The sequence below is a fragment of the Protopterus annectens genome, chromosome 1.part1 (genome assembly GCF_019279795.1).
Source record: "Protopterus annectens isolate FY-2018-M chromosome 1.part1, PAN1.0, whole genome shotgun sequence".
In the NCBI taxonomy this organism is placed as follows: Eukaryota; Metazoa; Chordata; order Ceratodontiformes; family Protopteridae; genus Protopterus; species Protopterus annectens.
Window position 1 is genome coordinate 815905139 of NC_056726.1, and position 17561 is coordinate 815922699.

A 17561-nucleotide genomic window follows, 5' to 3' on the forward strand; every position below is an offset into this window, starting at 1 on the left:
TTTTTACCACAACATAGGCCCTTGGCTATTCCCCCTGTTTTGGATGTTGTTCAGGATGTTTTTTCTGAAGCTTCCCTTAATCCTGATTCTTTACCCCCTGCCCCTGTCAAGCCAGACAGGTATTACAGAGTTCCAGAGGCTCATAAATATTTGTATAGGAGTCCTAGAGCTGACCCGGAAACTATTAGTCAGGGACCTAAGGGTGTCAGGGCTTCTGTAGTTAAGAATCCGGTACCTCTGGATAAAGATTCTAGAGCCTTGGATAGGTGGGGTAAAAAAGTGTATACCTCCTCCACGCTAGCTATGAGGGCTTTAAATTGCCAGTTTCATATGCTGAAGTATCAGAATTTTCTGTTAAGCCAGTTGAAATCTAAGGTAGATGCTCTAGCTGAGGGTATAGAGTGTAAGGAATTGCAGGACTTAGTTCATGCCTCTGATCAGGTTGGTAAGCATTCCTTGCAGTGTGGCTTTGATGCTCTTCAGGCTTCTTCCAGGGTGGCTGCCACTGGTTCAGTTATTCGTAGGCATGCCTGGCTTAAGGATCAAAATTTGTCAGAGCATGTTAAAGCTCGAATTTTGGATGCTCCCCTTCAATCTGAAGTTCTTTTTGGTTCTCCTGTGGAGTCAGTTTTGAAGAAAATGGAAGACAAAGCTAAGTCCATGCAGACGGTTAAGGAATTTTTTACAAGTGCAGCCCCCTAAGTTTAGCAGAAATTGGCCTGCAAAAGGATGGGCTTATCCTTCTGATTTTCAGTCTAAGGGCAGATCTAGACATGGTAGGGGCAGAGCTCATGCTCAGGGTTCTTTCAGACCTAGGACGTGGAGTTCTCCTGCACAATCTTCTGGTGAGGGCAGGGGTCAGCCTTTTCGTAAACAGACCCAATGACCTGTATCTCCAGCTGCCAGATTCCTCCTGTCTGGGAGCTCCTCTAGGAGGGAAGTTGGCACTTTTCAAGCAAAATTGGCTTTTGGTCACCCAGGACAAATGGGTGTTGGACATTATAAACCGAGGCTACAAGTTTTATTTTCACACCTTGCCTCCTTTCAAAGGCATGCCAGATGTACCTCCTCAGCAAAGGCTGGAGGCTCACAAACAGATTTCTTTACTTTTACAAATGGGGGCTATCCAGGTGGTACCTCCGTCAGAAGTAGGCCTAGGATTTTATTCTCGCCTGTTCCTTGTGCCAAAGAAAGGAAACACTTGGAGGCCAATTCTGGATTTGTCCATTCTCAATACATACCTAGACATTCCAAAGTTCAAGATGTTAACTTTGCAGCAACTTCTGCCTCTGCTAGGCAAAGATCACTGGATGGTAACTCTGGATCTCAAAGAGGCTTATCTTCACATTCCTATCAGGCCCAGCTGCAGGAGGTTCCTGCGTTTTCGGGCTGGTACTTTTCATTATCAGTTCTCTGCATTGCCCTTTGGCTTATCTACTGTGCCCAGGGTGTTCACAAAGGTCCTGGATCCTGTGATAGCCTTCTTAAGACTGAGAGGAATACAAATTTATCCTTATTTGGACGATTGCCTGATTCTTGCTCAAGACAAAGTCAAGTTACTTCAGCATCTACAGTATGTAATGGCAGTTTTAAGGTGCCTAGGGTATTCTGTGAACGAAACAAAGTCCAGTCTAGTACCCTCTCAGGACATGTGCTTTCTGGGTGTGAGACTGAATACAGCCTCTCAGATGGCTTTTTTGACCCCGGACAAACAAAGAAATCTTCCCCTATACTTCCAGCAATTATCCCTACTGTCCAGGCTGACTGCAAGGACAAGTCCTTCAAGCCTTGGGGTTCATGGCATCTTGTATTCTGGTACTTCCCAATGCCAAACTGCATATGAGGAAGCTACAATGGTATCTCAAAAGTGTATGGACTCAACACTGCCATGATTTGGACACTGTCATTCAGATAATACCTTGCATCCAAAAGGAATTTTTGTGGTGGGCTCAGGAATGTCACCTAAACAAGGGACACTCTGTGACCCGACCAGAGGCGAGTCAGATCTTAATGACAGATGCCTCAGACATGGCTTGGGGAGCACACTTCAATGGGAAATGGATTCAAGACACGTGGCCTCCCAGACTACAGCATTTGCATATCAACATGAAGGAGATGTTAGCAGTCCAATTTGCACTGATGGCTTTCAAGTATCTACTTCAACCGGGACAGGTGTTGATTCAAACAGACAACACAACAGTCATGTGGTACATCAACAAGCAGGGGGGAACCCATTCGTACCCTCTTTGCAGACAAGCTATGATTTTGTGGGAGACTGCTCTGAGTTTGCACATCACTCTTCAAGCAAGGTTTCTGCCAGGAGCACAGAACTCCTTAGCAGATGTTTTGAGCAGACAGATGGTGGATCCCCACGAGTGGAAATTGGATCCTCATGTATTTCAACAGTTAACAGTGGCTTGGGGAACTCCAGACATAGATCTGTTCACTTCTCCACTAAATTTCCAACTGCCAAAATTTTGCACAAAGATGTTTCACCCAAAAGCTTGGAAAGTGGATGCTCTATCTTTCAGTTGGAACAACCTTCACGTCTATGCTTTTCCTCCTCTGCCTCTCCTTTCCAAAGTGCTCTTGAAGGTCAGACAGGACAAGCCTTGCATGATTCTAATAGCTCCAGATTGGCCACGTCAGCACTGGTATCCTCTGCTGAGGAGTTTAGTACAGGAGCCTCCTTGGCCTTTGCCACCAATTCCACACCTTTTGTCCCAGGCAAGCAATCATTTCCTCAATGTCAGGGTACAGTCCCTGCATCTGACAGCCTGGCATATTCTGTTTTAGACCCTGGGGGGGGTCGCAGCTTCCTCAACAAGTTTTGAATGTCATATTGGAAGCCAGACGACCTAGTACTAGGAAAGTTTATGCTGATAAATGGAGGAGATTTTTTCTTTGGAGCACAACAAAGAGCTTTGATGTTTCAGTGCCTAATTTGAGTGTTACACTACAGTACCTTACAGAGTTATTAGACAAGGGTTTGTCTTTCTCCTCCGTGAAAGTTCATGCTGCAGCCATTTCTGCTCACTATGATTGTGACCCACCATTATTTTCTCACCCTTTGTTTAAGCAATTTCTTAGAGGGGCAAAGAACATAAGACCCCCACGTAGAGCTCCTACTCCTTCCTGGGATCTCAATTTTGTGTTGGAAAAGCTTACTTTACCTCCTTTTGAACCTGCAGCTACATCTGAGTTGAAGTTTTTGTCTTGGAAGACTGTTTTTTTGTTGGCCATTACGTCTGCGAGGAGGGTATCTGAATTGCAGGCTCTCATGGCAGTTGAACCCTTCCTGATATTCCATAAGGATAGGGTATCCCTGCGTACTAACCCTACTTTTATGCCTAAAGTTGTTTCTAATGTGGCCTTAAACCAATCTATTCGTTTGCCTACTTTTTATGCTGATCCCCAAAATAAAGGGGAAAAAATTTTGCATTCTTTGGATATTCACAGGCAGCTACGCTATTATTTGAGCAGAACTAAAGGGTTCAGGCAGACTCAACAGTTATTCATTTCTTTTGCTTTGGGTTCGCAAGGGAAAGCTGTTTCAAAGCAAACTATTTCTAAGTGGATTGGCCATTGTATTGCTTTTTGTTATTCTCATCATGGAAAGGATGTTCCAGCTGGGATCAGACCTCATTCCACTAGGGCTACTGCCACTTCTACTGCCTTTTTAAGGGGAGTAGCTACTAAGGATATTTTGGAGGCAGCTACTTGGAGTTCAGTGCACACTTTTGCTAAACATTACCATCTCCCTCTTTATTCCAAGTCTAGGGCTGGGTTTGCCACTGCAGTTTTACAGGGCATGTTAGCAGCTCCTAATGCTTTTTAATTTTGCCAACCTCCCTTTACCTTTGCTTTGGGATTCTACCCACAGGTTATGACTGCAGCAATGTGAGACGAAGAACATAGTACAGTTTTGTACCTACCATAAATGTAGATGTTCGAGGATCCACATTGCTGCAGTCCAATTTTCCTCCCTCCTTCCCTCTGTAGTTTGGGGTTGCTGTGTTGTTTTGGGGTGATTATTTTTTCTATATTGGTGGTTGGGTATTTTCTATTTTTGGCTATGGCCTTTTCTTTTTAGGCCTTCTGACATCTGGGGCAAGAAAGACTGAGGATATGGCGTCGGTCATGCGCTTTAGTACCACTGCGTACTGACGTCAGATCTGAGCGACCATGACCGACGCCAGCCTAACACTTTGGTATTCGGGCCGACCGAGGACAGCGGACTACCCACAGGTTATGACTGCAGCAATGTGGATCCTCGAACATCTACATTTATGGTAGGTACAAAACTGTACTTTTTATTTGTGTGTCGTATTTCAAAGTTCAAGCTTGAATGGTGTCAAGGAAATTTTTGATGAGTTCTATTAAGTGTTGTGTGTTGATTCTCCGCTAGTGGTATAGAGAGAGAAAGCTCTGATTACAGTTCAGGGAGCTCAAGTTCAACTAGTAGATAAGGCACTTCTATTGCACATGTGGGGAAGGGTGAATGTGCCAGTTGGGGGGGGGGGGTGTAGGATAGTAACTTTTGCCTGTACTATAATGACAGGGGCTTGGCTGAAGAGTGACGGTCCGTCATGATAAAGATGCAATGAGCCAGTACTGGGAAGATGTGTTTGTGGCCACTCAAGCCAGTGAAAATTGCTTCCGTCGCAGTGGGAGGAGCATGCATGAATGAATAGATAAGGGGAGTTTAGGTAGTCCTGGTAGTGAAGCAATTGCTTACATCACTACCAGGATTGAAGTAAGGCTATACAATGGGGGGGGGGGGGGGGTGATGTCATCTGGTTGCCAGCATAAAAAGGCCAAACTTTCATGGCCTACTAGTGCTGCCCCTCCGACGTTGGACACCCTGCCAACTGCTGATTTATGGATTGAGAAACTCCCACTAGAGCAGTCTACTTCACCAGCTCCCCTTGAGGAAGCTGATTCTGAAGTACCAGCCAGCGCATCCGCGGAGGTTACTCAGACATCTGTTTCTACCGAAGTCGAGGGGGAGCCAGGCTCCACTGGATGCCTGTCTGGGATGCAGGAATCCGAATCCTCTCGATTAACTTAGGCCCTGAAACTAGGCCTTCACCCATAGATACCTCTTTGAAAAGAAAAAAAAAACACCTTTCTTCCTCTTCAGAAGGAATTCCTGTTTGGCAGTCATTTACAACAGTCTTTGATGCAGCCCTTCATGGCCCTTAGGCCCTCAGTCTCCTCACCCTCCTCTATCCCAGGGCTTAGCCCTAGACCTGCTTCAACTACTTCTGTTCTCCCTCCCACTCCTCAGGAAGGAGAGAGTTTTTTTCATTATCAGATGAGTCTATTACTTGGTCATCTTATATAGCCTCTGCTCTGGAATACTGTTACCCAGATGAGGAATCCATAGAGGGGGACTATCCACCAGAATATGTCATTTTTGGAGAGTCCATTACTAAAATGAAAGAAAATTTCAAATGGGATACTTCCCAAATGACTGAAACTCAACAAAGATACTTTGAGCTACTGCAAGTTGAATCTTCCTCACCATCTGCCATCCCCCCAGTTATTCTTGCATACCTAGACGTATTTGCTTCAGCATCTAAAAACTCAGACTCTCAACCACCTGCTCCTTAGAGACCTGATCATTTCTATAAGGTGCCTGATGACTAAATATTTCTTGTGAAACCCCCCCCCCCCCTTGGGTTATGACCCTGCAGTAATAGCTGTGGCCCCTGACAAGCAGTCGACTGATTCCATCCTAGTCTCTTCTGCCTACTGACAAGGGCAACAAGAACATGTACAGGCTACAACAAGATTTATACCTCTTCAACCCTAGCCTTCAGAGCCATTAATTACCAAACTTGTATGATTAAGTATGCCTTGGACTTGGTATCCCGAGCATCTACACTTCTGTCCTCCCTGTCTGACTCTCCCAACAAGACAGAAGTAGCATCAAAGCTGACCCTGGCATCCCAAGTAGCTAGACAATCCATTAGATGCAGTTATGATGCAGCAGAGGCCTCTGCAAGATCTGCTGCATCTGTGCTTCGCAGATATTCATGGCTTTGGCTACAACCATTGCCTGAAGATTTTAAATCTAAAATTCGAATAGTCTTCTGAACTGTTTAAGAACCTTCAGGAGAAGAGCAAGGAGTTGCAAGACATTAAGCACCTTCTGGTCTCTCCTGGATCTACCAAGAGTTACCTCAGTAATTAGTTGCTCAGTGATTTTTCTCTGGTAGCTCTTTCTTCACTTGCTCCTACCTGCTCCATTCGCCGTGTGGGCTCACTCCGCTCCCCTACCCCTAAATCTCACCCACTCCCAGTGCTCCTACCCTTGTACTTCTAAAGCCACACCCCTTCCTGTACCATCCAATATCCCACTCTTTTTCATTACATATCATTCAATTTCATACCTAATCACTGACTTATTCTCATTAGTACTACTACTTTAAATAGTACATCCCTATTACCTACCTCTCTACTCACCCCAATCTCCTCTCTTTAACTGTCTTCTTCCCTTACTGTGTCCATAATGTACATGCCTACACACATAAATCTGCTCCTCTTTCTTGTAATACTTTCCACTCTCTCTCTTTCTGTACCCTATATCCTCACCTGCTATGAACAGCTACATTACATGGAATTTCAGCATCCCTTAAAACAACTTCTCAACTCAGCTAGCCTCACAAAACCACATTAACATAACATCCTCATCTACCTATATTTTACCAAAGTATCATAGAACAACCCATATTAATGATTCCCAAACCAGTAAACATCATGGCATTTTCTGTAAATTCCTAAAACTTACACCCAGTCTTCAACAACACCTTCAAATACATGGTGATCTCCATCCAAACCCAGGCCCAAACATCAACATCACTACAACCCCCCAACTGTTACATCCTCCCACCCCTCTCACCCACACTAGCACCCCCAATGCTCTCCTCATAGCTCATCTCAATATACGTAGCCTAAACAATAAAATTAGCCAACTTCATGCACCGTTAGCCATACATTCATTTGACATTTTTTGTCTAACAGAAACATGACTCAAACCAGTAACCTAGGGCAATGAAATCATCCCACCCGGTTATAATATTTTGAGAGTAGATAGTATAGCCAAAAAGGGTGGAGGTGTGGCAATACTGTATAAATCTGAGTTACAAGTTTCTTCACTAGACGTTCAATTACCCTCACCTAGTAATGTTGAAATCCTTATTTCTAAGCTTCAGATTAATGCCAGCAAATCCATGTACATAATTTGCTCCTACCTACCTCCAGGCAATAATATTACAACCCTTGAAAATACCCTCTGCTGACTCTCTCTATCCTTCCCACAAGAAACTATAGTGCTCAGTGATTTTAATATTGACTGGGACAGCTATATTTCTGACAACCCAACTTCCCATGTAAACCTATATGGCTTTTCCCAAACAATCACCACCCTCACCAGAATCCATAAACCTAGTAACAAAAAAAAGCATCTTAGACTGGATATTAGTAAATAATCATCCTCATTCATATAAAGCAGGTATCCTTCCTGATGACATTAGTGACCATTCACTTATTTATACAATTAGACAAAAGAACTTTATTCCCAACCAAATCTTCTGTAGAACTATCCGGAACAGCAACAATTTTAACCCAGAAAACTTACAAGCAGAACTTAAAGCTTGTGATTGGTCGCCCCTAAAACACCTCCATCTTGACAAAGCATTGTCATACTTTAATTCTGTTTTCTTGCAAATCGTAGAGTACCATGCCCCCACTCACACTATCAGAACCAGGAGCAAAATTGCTGCTTGGCTCACAAAAGAGACTAGGCTTAAAATGTTACAAAGAAACAAAATCTAGGCCAAATGGAGAACTACTAAAAACCCAACCGATCATCAAAACTTTAAACAGCTGAGAAATGCCACTGAAAAGTCAATATTGCTTGATAAAAAAAACTTACTTTAAACTCCAGCAAACCCATCAACAGAAACCACAAAGTTTCTAGTCAGGTATTAATAGACTCCTATACCCAGGACAGACCAAGACACATACCTACCCCTTCTGGTTTCTCTCATAACTCCCCCAACCAGTTTGCTGATGTTTTCAACAACTTTTTTACTGAAACCATCCAAACTCTAGCTAATACCCTAACACCTGTTAGCACAATTTTGCCTCCCTCCTCAACTACACTGCTTTCTACATTTCAGTTACAACCAGTTCCAACATCTCTTATCTATACACTACTTCAAAAACTTAAACCTTATACACCCTCAGCTGACCTGCTTACCAGCTCAATACCTGCAAAGTGCAGCTAGAGTGCTTGCCTACCCCATTTCCATCCTAATCAATAGAACCATTACTGAAGGTACCATCCCATTTCTCTGGAAAATCTCACATATTATCCCACTATATAAGGGTGGTATCTCGACTGAACTCTCAAACTGTCATCCCTTAGCCCTACTCTCTCCATTAGCTAAAATCATGGAAAAATGTATCCACCGGCAACTACTTGATCATCTTCTCCAACATAACCTGTTAGCGTGGCTTTAGGCCATTCCGTAGTACTACTACTGCACTCTTACCCTTTTCTGACTGTATTAATAAATATCGAAATAACCTACTTTCCTCTGCACTCTTTATTGACCTCTCGAAAGCCTTCAGTATGGTTAACCATCAATTACTTTATATACTTGAATCACTTTCACTGGGCCCCCAAGCAGTGAAATGGTTCAAGTCCTGTCTAGAAAACAGATGACAAGCAGTCCTCTGGGACAATAACTTATCCACTCACCTCCCTATTACCCTTGGTGTCCCTCAAGGCTCCATTTTGGGACATCTTTTTTCTCTGTCTTCATTAATGATCTAAATGCTAACCTTCCTCAAGCCACCTGCATACAATATGCAGATGATTCCACATTAATCTGTAGCGCTGCCTCTCCTGTTGAACTCCAGTCCATCACCCAAAAAGTATTTAACTCAGTAGAAAACTGGTTCCTTCAACGCTGTCGTCTCCTAAAGCCTAAAAAAACTAAATTACTACTGTTCACTCACACTGAAGTTTTCCCCTATAAATTTCACATTTACGTCCAATAATGGCACACTCATAGCACCTGATTTGACCACTAAACTTTTAGGTGTAACAATTGACCATAACCTGAACTTCGATTCACACATTAACTTAACCATTAAATCAGTTAATAGAAAACTAGGTTTCCTGTACATGATTAAACCTTTCCTTACTCCTTTAGCTAGAACTACCATTGACCACACTCTTCTCATGTCTACCCTCCTATATGCCTCCCCCATTTATACCAACCTATCCAAAAGTAACCTGAATAAACTGTCAATCTATTGTAACATTGCTAGATTTGCTACTGGCTCCCCATTTAGAACCCACCATTGTCTAAATCTGAAACCGCTAGGATGGCTGGAACTGCAAAATCAGCTTCTACTTCAGCAACTCACTATCACCCAAAAGATTTTGCACTATCCCAGCAGTACCCCAATACTCAGCAGCCTTTATCATCCCATACAAAAATCTCGCACCCTATGCTCAGCTAACAAATTACTAGTAGCCACCCATAAAGCCAATAATAAATCAGGTGACTGTCTTGTCTCAGACTCTGTGGTGAAAAATTTGGAACAGGCTTCCCAGTGAACTAACATCTTTCTTCAACAACATTTTTCAAGAAGCAGCTAAAAACATTCCTTAAAACTCACTGGCGATGTCCATGCTCTAACCCTGACTAATAACCTCCTTCTTTCCTTATTCTTCTCACTATCTTTTTCAGGCCTCTGGCCATACCACTCCACTGACCTCAGTTAGTTGGGCCACTAGCTTATTGAATGCTATTACTAGCCTAGTCTTTCTGGGAAACTATCCCAGAGTATAAACCCTCAAAATAACTCCTTTACCATGTATATATATGCTACTGTCTCTCTTCGACTGTAGAATTTGAAAACTACCCACCATGTATATATTTTGCTACTTTTACACTTGGATTGCAGACTGTGAAAGCTACTTAAAATCGTGTGTTCTTAGTTGACTCAAACAACATATTACTTGCTAGCTTTCTCTGATTAGTGTTAAGCTTTCTACTGTGTGAAATGGTCTTGTTTTTACCTCTGTAATTACTTTTATTCACTTGTAATGCAAACGCATCTTGTAGTCAGATACTCATGTAAAATGTTCTGTTGGTATACTGTTATAGTGTACCTTCTTGTAATTCATTATTTTATCACTGTTATTTCATAATCTACTTAGCTGAATGGAGCGCATCTCCTCGGGCCTCTACTGAAAATGGACATGTATCCAGTTTGACTAGCCCGGTCAACAAATGTAAAATAAATAAATAAAATAAAATTATCCAGCTAAGATTTCCTATGTCTGTAGAACCCCCTCCACTGCTACTACTCCTTCCAGGCATAGGAATGGTAACAGGAGGCAAACCTCTTCCAGGCCCGCTCCTCAGTATAGCCACAGACAGCCCTTTCAGGACAGAAATGGGTACCAACAATGCGTGACTGACTTGCCCATCTCCCCCACTGCCTGCCCCTGTTGAGAACTATCACCTTGGACCGCTGGGTCTTGGCAATAGTAGAAAAGGGATATTTTCTCTCTCTGAAAGAAAAGCCCACACTACAGGGCATCCCATTTTCACCCAAAAACCAACTACACCTTGTCCTTCACATTGTACAGGATCTACTGGCCCATAGAACATTAGAACCTGTCCCCTCAGGACAAGAAGGAAAAGGTTTCTACTCAAGACTATTCCTGGTACCGAAAAAGGATGGACCATGTAGGCCAATCCTGGACTTGTCTTTTCTAAACCTATTCCTAAATGTCTCCATTCAGAATGCTATCCTTCAGACCTTTCTGCCACTACTGCCACCCTAAACGTTCATGGCCACACTAGACCTAAAGGAGGCCTATCTCCATATCCCTACACAGCCTACTCACAGAAAGTACTTATGTTTTGCTGGGTGCTGTTCACACTTAATTTACTGACTTGCCCTTTGGTTTGTCCACTGTACCCAGGGTCTTCAAGTGCCTAGCTCCCACCATAGCCTCGTGCAGTACCAAGGCCATTCGCATCTATCCCTACCTAGATGACATACTCATTCTTGCAGAGAAAGAAAGCACCCTTAAAAAAATCTGCAGTTTTCCATGTGTCTACTGCAAGGGTTGGGGTTCACCCTCAACCTCCCCAAATCTTCCCTTGCACCAGAGCAGGACAAAACCTTCTTGGGATGCAGGATCCGAACAGACCTGATAAAGGCTTTCCTCTCTCCAGACAAGGTGTTTTCTCTAACAGACTACTACCAGGATCTTATCCAGACCCACCAACTCTCAGCAAGACAGTTCATGAGACTTCTGGGTCTTATGGCAGACACTTTTCCATGCTTCCACTAGTCAGGATGCACATGAGGAAGCTACAATGGTATCTAAAGAATGTATGGTCCCAACACAGCCATCCCCTAGACTTCTAGATCCCCTTCCTACCCTGCCTCAAGTGAGAACTACAGTGGTTGATTTGACAGGTTCAAATGAACCCAGGCCTTCCACTCACCTACACCACTTCAACATATGCACACAGATGCCACAGATTTGGACTGCGGGGCTACCATGAAAGGGCCTCAAGGTGCAAGAACACTGGCAGGCACACCTCCTGAAAAAAACATATCAACGTAAGGGAGGTGACTGCAGTTCATGTAGCCCTAAAAGCCTTCCTCCCCCTTCTACAGCCAGGTCCCCTTCAAATCTTCACAGACAACACAACGGTCATGTGCTAATCAACAAACCCGGTGGACCAAGTCTTACCTCCTCTGCAGGCTAGCAATGCAGATTTGGGGCCTAGCCTCACAAAACAACTTATCTCTGCAGGCAGTCTGCATCACAGGGCAACTACCAAGCGGATGCTCTCAGCAGATCATTCTCTCTACATCACGAGTGTGTGTTGCACAGAGAAGTTTTTCTAGACATTGTCCACCAGCGTGGCACACCTCAAATAGACTTATTTGCCTCCCCCCCAGAACAGACAGCTGAGAAAATTCTGTACGAAGGACCACTCCCCTCTAGCCTGGAGAGTTCATAGGTGTGTACTAGGCTAACAGCCCCGGAGCCTATATAAGCTTATCCCAAGAAGATTCCCTGGCATCAGTTAGTTCCCAGTGCCCCTGTCAAGTAAGGCCACTGAAGTGATCCCCAGGGTGAACTTCCTATTGCCCATCCACTCGTCAAGATTTCTCTTAGAGGGCCAGTGAAGTGCTCTGCTTGACGTAAATAGGAAGTTTGTTACAGAGTATGGGAAGTCTCTGGGTTCGGAACCTGTCCCTCCAGCATGTTCTGTTTATTATAGTAATGAGGTTTAGGTCCCTGGAGTTTGTGGCATGGAAGGATTGGGATTTCTTTAGGTGTAGCATATCTTATCAGCTCTGGGTCAGACATGGCTTTGTAGGGCAAGCAGAGATCGCTTCTAAGTAGGCAATAAGCGAGAGAGTATAGCCTGGAGTGTTTTTGAGTCTGTCCATATAGGGCATGTCTAAGGCCTAAGATCCTCTTAGTGAGGTATTTTTGTGGCCTTTCCAGTTGTTGTAGGTATCTAGTGAGGTACATACCAAATGAGGGACGAGTAAAGAGGGATTATGACCTTTTTCTTCCTGGATGAGAAACCTTTTGTAATGAGGTGTGCCACATAGAAGGACCCTCTGACTACAGTGAAAATGTGGTTATCAAAGGAGAGGTTGCTGTCAATCTGTGTCCCCAGGTCTCTCTATCACTCCTTTGGTGTTCAGTGGACTATTGCCTATGTGGTAGTTCACAGGCATCGAATTTTTCCCAAAATGAATGACAGTGCACTTTTTGGCATTGAGCTTAAGGCCATGGTTCTGGCACCAGTTATTGGTGTCAGTGAGGCCTTTTTGTAGAATGCCTTCATCAGTTGGAGAATCAGTAATGGCTCCCAGTTTGCAATCATCTGCGAACTTGATCAGCCAGAGTCTTTGTGTTGGCTTGAACTTCAGAGAAGTAGATGCAAACAGGAGAGGATCTAGGACCAATCCCTGTGGGGGACACCACTTGTAACTGGTCGGTAGTCAGATTTGGAGTCTGCTGCTTTCACAGTGTGGGCTCTGTCAGTGAGCCAGTTGGCAACTCATCTTATGACATTGGGGTTTATGCCTAATTTAGTGAGTCTATTTATGATTCCTGAGTGAGGGATGGTGTTGAAGACCTTGGCAAGATCTAGGTAGGCTGTGTGAACTACCTTGCCCTCATACACAGCTCTGGTGACAGACTCGAAGTCTATCAGGTTGAGCAGGCATGATCTACCTTTCACAAACTCAAACTGCATGAGGGCCAGAGTTTGGAGATTCCCTATGTCCTTATTTATAAGGTCCATGATGATGTGCTCCATAGCCTTACATATCAGACTCAGACTAATGGGGCGGTAGTTCCCAGAGTTTGTAGTCGCTCCCCCTTTGTGGAGTGGGATGCCCATAGCAGTATGCCGTTCAGTAGGAACAAAGCCTGAAATGAGGCTGTGATTGAACAGGGTACACAGGTGTGGTGCCAGTTCACTTTGTAATTCATGTAGAACACAGCCAGGGATATTAACAGATCCTATGGAAGCTGTATTTTTGGCTTTGGACAGTGAGGTTTTTACCTATGTAGCTGTGATAATAGGGACTTGGCATTCCTCAGGTATTGTGATAGGCCCTTTAGGGAGTGAAAGGGGGGTAAAGTTCGCACTGAACCTGTCTGCCAGTATGTTGGCAGTATCAGTTGGTTCTGTGTATGTATTGCCATTGTGCTGTAACTCAGAGCAGATCTGAGTATTGCCATGTAGATTCTTGACATAACTGTAGAATGCCTTGTGGTTGTCTTAGAATCTGCAGCTATTTTGTTTTCGTAGCTAGCTTTAGAGGATTTGATGGTGGATCTCAGTTTTTTGCTGAGGCTAACAAGGGAGGTTTTCCAGTCTTGGGACTTCACCCTTTTCTGCAACAGTTTTTTTCATTCTGTTGTATAGTTTGTTTATGATGGGGGGACCACCAAATTGGCTTCCTTTTTGGGAGGAGAGCATCTTGGTTCTGTTTGGTATGGCCTGTTCCATGCACTTGTGTATGTGCTGATAAAGTGCATTGGTGTATGATTCAGCAGTCATGCACCTATTTTCCATTTGCGTGGGTGTTGTGAAGTTAGCCACTTCTGTTTTTAGAAATCACAAAAAAATGACCAGAGTGAAAGCAAAACTCAAATGTGCTTATAAAAAAACTAAACATTTTATGACATTTCCTTTCTAGTGTAGGGCTGGCTTATAAAATGCTATTTAAGAAGTTCAGTTGTGGTTCAACACTGTTTTAGTCTAATGAAGTTTGTTATTTTACAAAAGAAAAGCGCTTCCCTGTATTTCATTAAATAAGAGTTTTGCTTGCATTCTGGCCGTTTTTTTTTTTTTGTTTGTTTTTTCCCATTTCTGCAGTTTGTTTTTTGTTTTTTCACCTCTGTTTTTAGAAGCCCAAAATTGGCTTTGGAGAAGTTTTTTTTGCAGTGCTTTCCTTTAGAGGGGTGAGGATGGGATGTGGATATCCATGGTGATTAGCTTGTGGTCAGATCTGACCAGAGAGGAGTTGATTACTGATGCAGAGCAACAATTGCCCATGTTAGTAATGACCAGGTCAAGGATGTTTCTACCCTGGTGGGGGTAAGAATGAGTTGGTCCAGGGCGTTGGAATTAATGCATTCCAGAAAACGTTGAGCAAGTGTGTTGGTACAGGAGTAATTTTCCTAGTTAATGGAGGCGTATTTAGTCTCCCAGTATAAGGGTATTGGGATGTACCATAATATTTTCCAGTGTGTTTAGGAATGTGGAGTGGAAATATTGGGACATGGTGGGGGATCTGTCGCAGGCTACAACCTGGATTGCAGTTTTACCCAGTGTTAGTTGTACCTGAAGTATCTCTGATGCATTATGTTGGGCTACTAGTCTGTAGGTGTGCATATCCTTTATGAATATGGAGACACCACCACCTTTAGTGCTTCGGTCTAGGTTTAGGGGCCGAAAGGTGTGGTATGAATTATAGCCTGGTAGTGCTGGGGTGCTCTCCGGAGCCTTGAAACTAGGTCTGGGTCACTGTACTGATGTCTGTGTTCTCCATTTTAAGGAGTGCTTTGAGTGAGTACATTTTGAGATTTAGACTTCTAGCGTTGAGTAGCATAACCCTCCGATTTTGTTTGCTTGTAGCTGTTATTGTGGTAATTTTGTCTTCAGGATATTGCCTAAAAAGGCACTATAGGGGTGACAAGAGCCTTGTCCAGTATCTGGAATCCCTGGGATGACAGGTCAAGGCCATCTGTGGTGAAGAATCTAGGTCTATCGATCATGTCATCCCAGGCAGACAGATACTGGATCCCCTTAGAATGAGACCAGAAACTTAGCCAATTGTTGGTCCATCATTTTTTGTTTGTACTGTAGTATCATTTTGGGTAACTGTAGGATGCTACTCAGAGCTAGGGTCATACCTGCCTGGGCTACAAGATCCGAGAGCTCCTCTGTCTCTCTTCATGTAGCCCAGGGAGGTACTTCTCAGGTCGTTTACACCAACATGGACAATTGAGACGTAGATGCCTTCACCATCTCATCGAAGGAACGATTTCTGTATGCTTTTCCTCTCATTCAAAAAGTTGTCCTGAAAATGAGGAGGGACAATCCAAAAATCTTGGTGGTGACTCCCTATTGGCCAAGGCAGCATTGGTTCTCCCTTCTACTATCCCCCGCCAAGGGTAATCGCCACGTTACCTCACAATGTGGACCTACTCGCACAGCAGAAGAGAATTCTCATCCACCCTCATCTGAAGATGCTGTGTCTAACACTCTGGGTGATGAACTTTTAATACCATTCAGACACCACTACTCTAAGGGCATGCTTTCTGTCCTGAGGAAGATGAGGAAACCTAATACAAGGGGATCCTACATCCTAAAATGGGAAAGATTCTCCCAAGTGGTGTCTCCAAAGGCTTAGGGATCACTTTCAAGCAGATGTACCTCTTGTCCTAGCATATGTATGTGAGCTTATCAAGGCAGGCCTTTCATTCTCAGTGTGAAAGTGCACCTCGCTGCTATCTCTGCCTGCTTGCCTTTAGACCCTCCTTTACTCTCCAGGCTAGATGTTAAATTGTTTCTGAAGGGAGTCTTGCACATCAGACCACTGAGGACGCCTATCCCACTGCCTTGGGACCTAAACTTTATCCTGGAAAAACTCTGACCCCATTTGAGCCAGCTAGTTCTGCATCACTACAGATCTGCACATGGAACACAATCCTGCTGGTAGTTCTCACTTCAGCCAGAAGGGTTTCAGAGTTGCAAGCTCTCATGTCATGCCTCCTACACTATCTTCAACAAAGATAGGGTAACCCTGCGCACCAACCCTTCCTTCATGCTCAAAGTGGTCAACAAGCTATCATTAAATCAGTCCATTCCCTGCCCACCTTCTTCCCTCTCCTACCAATGACAGTGGAGAATTCTCCATTCTCTGGATGATGACAGGCAATTAAGGTTTTACTTAGACAAAACTAAGAAATCTAATCAGCTCTTTGTTTCCTTTCATCCCAGGGCCCTGGACAAGGCAGTCTCCAAACAAACCATCTCCTGTTGGATCAGGAAAACTATTTGCTTTTGCTACTCCTACCATGGCAAGGATTGACTTCAGGGGGTAAGAGCGCTCTCTACTAGGGCTGTAGCTTCCTCCAAGGCCTTCTTCAGGGGCCTAGATACAGCCTCCATCCTGGAGGCAGCCACCTGGTCCACTGTACACACATTTACCAGATACTACAAATTGGATCATATCTCGAGACCCAGAGCAGGTCTCGCTAGGGCAATCCTGCAGGGATTTCTGGAATCCACTACCTCTGCCTCCACCCTTTACCCTTCCTAAGCTGTGGTACTTTCCCACAGCAAGAATACTGCAACATGGGAAAAGAAAGACATAGAATAGTTGTGTAAAATCTTACCATAAGCATAGATGTCCTCTTCTTCCATGTTGCAGTATTCCTTCCCTCCCACCTATCCTCCTGCATTCCTTTCACCTATGGGGCACCTCCTAGACTGTGGTCACTCTGAGCAGTCTGTGCCATTTCACCGGTCTGGAGGACATCATTTGGCTCAACCTAGTCCACTGTCCGACTGGGCAGTTAGTACTGAGGTCTGTGCATGCAGACGTCACATTTAAGGCACCTGGTTTATAGCCATGCATGTGATGTCCCACGCACCAACAGCAACTAGGCTTAAGCTTTTGTATAGGAGCCAACATTGGTGGTCGCCTGAGGCGGAGAATCCCACAGTAAGAATACTGGAACATGGACGAGAAGGACATTTATGGTTATGGTAAGATTTTATACAACTATTCTTTATCATGATTTGACTCTGTATTTGTTTACATTTGCAATTCAGTGTTCAGCATATACATCTGAGGTAAATCATGTTTACGCATTGGCATTTGTTGTTTGATGATCCTGTTATTAAAACATACAGTGACTCTAGGAAGAATCCTTCATAAATGATTATTGCCTGACCTTGTGG

General features: G+C 43.9%; 1 protein-coding gene across 1 annotated transcript in view; it reads left to right on the forward strand.

Moving 5' to 3' along the window:
• Positions 1-17561, forward strand: part of TLN1 (talin 1) — a 3443760-nt gene that overhangs the window by 2305679 nt on the left and 1120520 nt on the right. The gene's annotated exons all lie outside the window — the stretch shown is intronic.